We start from the raw sequence: 7965 nt of genomic DNA, 5'->3' as shown, positions 1-7965 counted from the left end.
TAAATTAAAACTATTAAAAGGGATAAGAAATAATATGAATTAGTCGGTAAGTTAAAACATTAAAACAATGAGAGATCATTCTCTCCGCCGGAGAGAATGGCTAGTGAAGGTCATAACTAAGTGACCGGTTAATTAAATAAGTATGTTTAGCAATAATTGCAAAACCTGATGTAAAATCACAACATTCCCCTAAGCAGGAAAAAAGTTAAATTGTAATAAGTAATGCACAATAACTAACTATGACTGACTCCTTTCTCCCCCTTTAAGGACTAGGAAAGAAAATTAGAGCGCCTTCAGATGAGGTACTAGCACTAAGTAAGCTCCACTAGTGTTAAATGAAAGAACAAAGATTATCCAGATTCCGATGGATAAGGGTTGTGTTAAGATGAGGAAAGGCATCACGTTATGGCATAACGCTGAAATTTAAAACCACGTTTTATGAGTGAGGTCATAGTTTATAATGCGTGAGTGAAGAGGATATGATTTAAAGAAATTATGGGATCAACAGATGATAATTTCTTTTGACGGGTGAAATTTATCCGAAGGATAAAGTTGTCAAATTTAGCAAACAATTTTTGGTAACTGGAAATTAGCACCGGTTTACAAAGTAAAATACCTAGATAGCACAAAATTTTGATGGAGGAGGTCTTGGTTTGTAAAACACAAACTGGAGTGTATGCGAATTAAGGAAATTAGGAGGACACTTGAAAATGTCTTCTACATGAAAATTTATCCGCAGGATTAAGTTCTCAAGTTTAGTGAGCAGATGTTAATATCTGAATGTTAGCACCGGTTTACTCAGTAATGTGTGTTATTTGGTAAGCCGAAATATCAGATTAAAGTATATCTACGTGGTTATAAAGTTTTATAATCTTTTAAAAAGTTTTCAAGTTCGGTGTTGAAAAGTTCACTATCAAGATCAGAGTGTTCGCCGAAATTTGCTATTTCCATTCTCAGTGATTCGTCGGTTGATGAGTTTGACATTTGATCTGATGAAGATGATGAATCTGAATCTAGAACAATTAACTCCGCCGGATTCGTCCTGTTGATAGTCTCATGTGGTTCTTCAATCTCTAACACAATAGGCTCGGCCGCCGAACCAGAGGCTTCTTGGACACTCTCTACGGCATCAATGAAGTAACGTTTACCATAAAATTTTGGTGGGCCGACGTTTCTACTAGAGCGGCGAATAGTAGTAGGAATTTTACCGGGTATTATGGCAGGACTGTTGGATATAGCGCACTCATCCGTTGAGTCGCTTATCTCATACACCGGAAAGTTTATGTTTGAGTCGGTTTCCGTCAGATTATGCTCCACTTGTGGGTCGTTTTGTCCAATGGTGTCATTTTCCCCTCCCTGATTCACGGTTCTCTGATCCGTCGGGTTAGATGTTCGGCTGGCTGGCACTATACTTATTGGGCACTCGTATGATTGATCCATGGGTTGTTCACAGATTGGGAAACTGTCGTTTTCTAAAATCTCAGATTTTATTTCAGGATTGGTTATAGAAGGGTTAAATTTATTTCCGAGTGATATGTGAGGTGTAAGTGAATCCGAAATAAAGCGCTCTCTGGCTACGTCTCTACAAGGAAAACCGCCCGCTATCCATTCCCATTCGCTAGTATCCGAAATATCCGAAGGAATTAGCATAGATTCATCCGAAGCAAGGTAACCTGGAGGAGTTGGTGGCTTCTTTGAGTGTCGTGTCTGTCTTCTTGTCGGGATGGATGATGGTCCAGAAATGCATGTCCTAGTTAGGTTGTCTGATGATGTCTGGTCTAATTGTCTGTTCCTTCTTTTTGTTGGCTTCTTGGGTTTTGGTTTTCTTTTTGAGCATTCCGGTTTTTTACCTACTTCAACATTAGGGTTAGAAAAGTAAGGGAATGAAATGTTTCCTCTAAAAGGTCTGATTTTATTTGAGGTAGAGATAGGAATCGCAATGTCGGATTTTCGTATTATTTTTCCGTCGGATAACTTAACTGTCGAAGTCGAAGAATTTATAATTCTTTTGTTTAGTTCTTTATAAAAACAGTCTCGGTTGATATTACCATTAGTTTTCCGAAGGATTTTACCTTTAAAAGGGCTTTCGATTGGTCTTCTGTTTTGAGTCGTTTTCGAGGATGAGGCATAATCTGTATCGTAGCCTTTTTCAGTCGGATTTTGGTTCTTCTTCGCAATCAGATCGTCCTTGTATCCGTCTTCGATTCTATCATCCGCGTTCCAATCCTTAGCTCGATCCTTAGACAGTATTGATTTCCCTTTGTCTAAAATTCCAAAGGAAGGTTTACCCGAAGCTAATTGTTTCCAAATAGTATTTGGTTTTCTGTTATAGTGGATCTCGAAAGGTGAGCATTTAATTTTTGATTGGAAAGTAGAACGTAGGTTCCAAATGATTTTTGAAACGGCATTTTGTAGCGTGGTTTTATGATGTTCTTTGGAGATAGCCAGTAGTTTGACTTTTACAGTGTGAACGAGTTTTTCGACTAATCCATTGGATCGGTGATCGCCTACTGTACAAAAGATTATTTTGATGTTGTTAGAATCGCAGAATGATTTGAAGTCTTGACTTGTAAAGCAAGTAGCATGATCCACCCTTATAGAATAAGGTATACCGTGTAAGAATATGTAGTCTTGTAAAAATTCTATAACTGTTTTTGAAGAGGTGGATGATGTAATTTTTGCCGACGGAAATTTAGAAAATCTGTCAATACAAAGTAAAATGTATTTATTTGACCCCCAATAAGAATCCAAAGGACCCGCGAAGTCTAAATCAAGTTCTTCATTTGGTTCTGATAATGGAGGAAGTTCACTAATTTGTGAATTAGGGATAACAGATTTTATGTTCTTACCCGCCGATGTACACTCTGAGCAATTAATTCCATGAAAGTAGATTTGTCTATTAATGTGCGGCCACCAAATGTATTGGGCCAAATATTTCATTCCGAATTGACCTGGATGGGTTTCGTGGAGGGTCTTCATCATCGCGTTTCGTAAGGTAAATGGAATAACGAGTTTGCCGTCCATGTAAAGTAATCCGTCGGATTCGTGAAGATCTCGGGTGAAATGTTTGAAGTAAGGAGAATCTGCATTAATCTTCTCCACCTTATTTTGAAGTGCTTTAACAATAGGGCTTAACATTGGATCGTCTTCTGTCAAGAGAGCCACTAACTTGGCGTTAAATAAAATATTTAAATCCAAGGGTCGATCCGGCAACTTCAAGTTTTCACGGTATTTTTTAACGAGATTGATATGATTTGGTAAAAGTTTGAATTCTAAATCTACGGAAATACCGGAAGTGGTGGGATTAATTACAATATTCTTATTATTCATATTAACAGTATCTACAATTTTTTTATCTACAGGTGAATTAATTAGGCTACAATTAAGAATTAAAAAATAAAGAAATGCGGAATTTGAAATGGAAATAATTAAAGTATTTGTGTTGGAATAATCCGTTGGAATACAATTTGATGTACAAAATTCTGTTCTTCTGTGATTGAATGAGCAAATTGGAAAAGACGAGTTAATAAGTTTTAGTACTGCTGCTATTAAGTAATTACGTAATAAGACGTAATCGGAATTTTCCAAATTGTGACCAATGGCTGAACAGGTATTTCTTAGTTTCTCCGACGGATTTAATGATTTATTAATCTTATTAATGTTTGCTACTACGAATTCTTCGTCGTAATGTGAAGTTGGAAGGGCTTTTCCGGATGGGATTCTAGAAATAAGGTCAGTGAAGCCCATGTCTTTTCCTGCGATATGTTTGATTGAGAAATTAAAAGGTAATAATCTGTCTACCCATCTTGTTAATCTACTGTGGTAGGTTTTATTTCCGTGGTTTGGTGAAAGAGCGGATAATAGGGCCTTGTGATCAGTAATTATTTCGAAATCAGAGCCGTAGAGGTAATTTTTATAATGCTCAACAGCCCAAACAACCCCTAAAAGTTCGAGTTCGTTAGTAGAGTATTTGGACTCGTGAGGATTTAAAAAACGTGACGCAAATGAGATTGTTTTCCAATCGTTCCCATGGAGTTGTTCCAGCGAGGCTCCAAGTCCATTGTGTGATGCGTCTGTTTTCACTCTAGTTTTTCGTTTTACATCGAAATGTGTATTCTCTGTTAAATTAACGATTTCCTCTTTTATTCTTTCAAACGCTTTTGTATGATCATCGTTCCATTGGAATATTGATTTCTTATTTAGGAGCGGACGGAGTGGGCTTCCTAAGGATGCAAGGTTTGGGACAAATTTAATGTATTGGTTTATAGAACCAAAAAATGATCGTAATTCTTTCAGATTCTTCGGTATAGGTAGGTCTTTGATAGCTTTCGATTTGTCGAATAACGGGGTAATTCCTGATTTAGAGATTTTAAATCCCAACCATTCTATTTCTTTTTGAAAGAATTTACATTTTGACCATTTTACGGCAAAGTTGTATTCGTCGAGGGTCGATAGAATTTTTAATACAATATTCTTGTGGTCTAAGAATGTTCCTTTGGAAGAAATTAAAATGTCGTCCAAGTAACAATTTGTAAATGGGATTGAACCTAACGTAGAGTCCATTACTCTTTGAAATTCGTTGGGCATATCCCCTAAGCCGTAAAAACCAGTTAAAAATTGGTAAGTACCAGTAATGTCACCGCCCACAATACTGAAGTTACATTGGTTACTAGTAAATTTGTCTAATGCTAATTGACTGTATGCATTTTTTAAGTCTAGATTAGTAAACCACACTTCTCCAACGGAATCATTAGTAATTTGTGCCGCGACGTTGTCTACAAGTTCATGAATGTTTGGCATTTGATATTTGTTCTTGTAAATCTGTTTGTTTATGAACTTGGAATCTAATGCCAGTTTGATAGATTTGTCTTTTTTGCAAGTGATGACTATTGGGCTAATAAATCTGTCTTCGTCGCAATTTTCCAATTTTTTAATATGTCCCTCTGCTTTTAATCTATTGAGTTCTGTTTTTACCGCATCCAGTAAATGTAGGGGGACACGTCTTCCTTTTAGTTGGATTGGTTTTAATGGTTCGTGAAAATGGGTAATTTTCATTTGATTTTTAATTTTTCCAATCCGAAGGAATAAATTTTTAAATGACTTTGATATATTAAGGATTTCCCTATCTTGGTTTGTTTGGGAAATGGAATTTACTGACTTACACTGCTTGTTGGTCTGGAAGTGTGGAAAATGTTTCTGAGAGACCTCTATTCCCACTTTTGGAAGGTTGTCGTTTCCTAAGATGTTCCTTTCATGTCCCTCGGTTAAGAAGAATTGACAGTCGTTATCTGACCAACCATTTGAGAATATCGGAATCTTCACCTTTCCAGTGATATTTATGGAATTATCCGTGAATCCACAGTAAAGGTCTCTGGTTGTCTTATCCACCGGATAAATTTTCAAGTATGGATCGCGTAATTTCAATTCGTGAAGAACGTTTTTCTTAAGAAAGCTCACTGGGCTAGCTGAATCCACTTGAATGTTTAAAATTACTTGGTTTTCTTTTCCGAGTCCGATGTTTAATAATTTCTTCAGTTCCTTTCCGTCGTTATCAAAAATTGTAGTTATATTTAGTACAGAGTAATCGTCGTTTTCACTTTGTCCAGATTCCGACCATGCGTTTATGACACCGCAACATTCTCTATCCGTGTGGTCGGTATTTACATCCGGGAAATCCGACGGATTAAAATCTGTATTATCTACAATTTGGGTATTTACAATGTTTACATTTTTACGTCGAGATCTACAAAGTCTGGTGAAATGACCTTTGAATTTACAAGAAGTACAAGTTGTGTCCTTTGCTGGGCAAACTGCTAAGTGTCCTTTTGAGAATGAACCGCCACACTTCATACAGCTGTTACTTCTTTCGATGTTGAGAGTTGGTTCTCTTTTGACGTTAAAATGGTTGTTTGGTTTATGTACAGATGATCCGTTGGATTTGAAATTATTAGTTAACTTCAAGTGATTTAAAATTCCTTTTTCATCGATAAGTGCTACGTTTAGTGCTTCGCGTGGAGGGAGGGTTTCTGTTAATAATTTCCTTTGTATATCGTAGTTTTTCATATTATTTATGAAAATATCTCTTATCCACTCTTCTTCTCCTGCGGATATGTCGCACTTTTTAGCCATTTCAGCTAAGGCACCCCAAAATTGTTCGAGGGATTCTCTGTCGCGTTGTTTTCTATTTAACAGTTTATGTCGTTCAAATGGGACGTTTGATTTTCTTACGAAAGCAGTCGCTAAAAACTCCCAGAATTGTTTAAAAGAAATTTGTAAGACTTTCACCTTGGTAAATTTCTGTCCGAAGATCCTTTTTCCTTCATTTCCCAATGCCAGATATAAGACTGATCGTAATTTCTTGTCTGCTTCTTCTATTCGCATTCCGTTAAATTTCTTAGTTTCGGTTTTTATCGAAGCTGTTTCTTCTTCGTCATATCTTCTTTGTTCTTGGATATTTCTCTCCAATCTCAAGCGTCTTTGGGCGTCTGTTTCACCGTCCGGTGGGTTTTCCAAATTTGGTGGTAATGGATGTTGTCTCTCCGACGGATTGAGTAGATTTTCTATATCTATGTTTTCTTTAGCTATAATTGCTAATTGAAACAGATCACTCCAATCTTCCCAAGGGATGGGTGGGTCTACCGTATGGTTTTGCCAAAAGGGAGGTATTCCTCTCACGTTAGATTCGTTTGATGACTGCGCCATGATAAAATGTTACTTTGTTGTAGCTAATTCTAAATTAAAACTATCAAAAGGGATAAGAAATAATATGAATTAGTCGGTAAGTTAAAACATTAAAACAATGAGAAATCATTCTCTCCGCCGGAGAGAATGGCTAGTGAAGGTCATAACTAAGTGACCGGTTAATTAAATAAGTATGTTTAGCAATAATTGCAAAACCTGATGTAAAATCACAACAATGATGAATATGAGATCAACTTTATTCTACTTTTTCTTCTGTTGGTCAGTCTAGTAAATCAAGATTTCAATAAAAAATTTAGGGGCTAGTTATGTAATATGACTATATGGCGGGGAGGGTTCTCATGCTTGAAGGACTGAATGCTTGAAAAGTTTCAACCAATCAAAATCGCTAAACGTTTCTATTGGCTGAATGCCTTTCTCACAAAATCGAAGTCAAAATTAACAGAAAATGTATTACATCAGTGGAAAATAATCGAAAATATTACAAATTGCAGGTAACAACCGCATTACTATTCAGATAATCATCAACATTAATGAGTTCAAAAAATAAGACTTTTTCAGTCTTGAAAACTTATCTACTTATTGTTTAATCGGTCAATAATAACACTAATGGCCTGGATTTATTTTCTTACTCTGAGATTTTTGTGATTTTTTTTTGAGATTTTGAATACTCAATTTTGATTGGCTGAAAGCAAGCTAAAATTAATTTCAAGCATTCGGTCCTTCAAGCAAATACTTTACAATTGCATAAAAAGCAAAAGTCAATGGGTCTAGGACAACAAGCCGACGGGACTTCAAGCCCAAGGGACTTCAGGCCGAAAATTAAACTTTACAAGCACCTCAAATCAATATTTTTTCATCTGTAAAACGTTGCTTTTCAAAATCGTACGCTAGTTTAGTCCATAATAAGCGTTATTTATGACAATGAATCATTTAGGATTGACATCCGTTAATAATATCAGCTGGTTTTTAAAATGCATAAATTATAAACAAGAAATTTGCCTTCAACCGTGTTTATTTTTCAACTTTCCTAAACATCATTTGGATGTTTAAATTTTATGAAAACGCTAATAAATACCGACTAAAGATCATGAAAATGAAAAAATCTTCCGAAAAGTGTTCAAATTAATCTTATTTCATGACTTCATGAGAAAATTTTCGGCTTGAAGTTCCTAATTTTACGATTCGGCTTGAAGTCCCGTCGGCTTGATGTCCGGCACCCAAAGTCAATATATGAAAGAAACGCCGAACAGATTGTTGTAAAAA

This window comes from Symsagittifera roscoffensis, chromosome 3, assembly GCF_963678635.1.
Source record: "Symsagittifera roscoffensis chromosome 3, txSymRosc1.1, whole genome shotgun sequence".
Classification (NCBI taxonomy): Eukaryota; Metazoa; Xenacoelomorpha; order Acoela; family Convolutidae; genus Symsagittifera; species Symsagittifera roscoffensis.
This window is presented reverse-complemented; position numbering follows the sequence as displayed.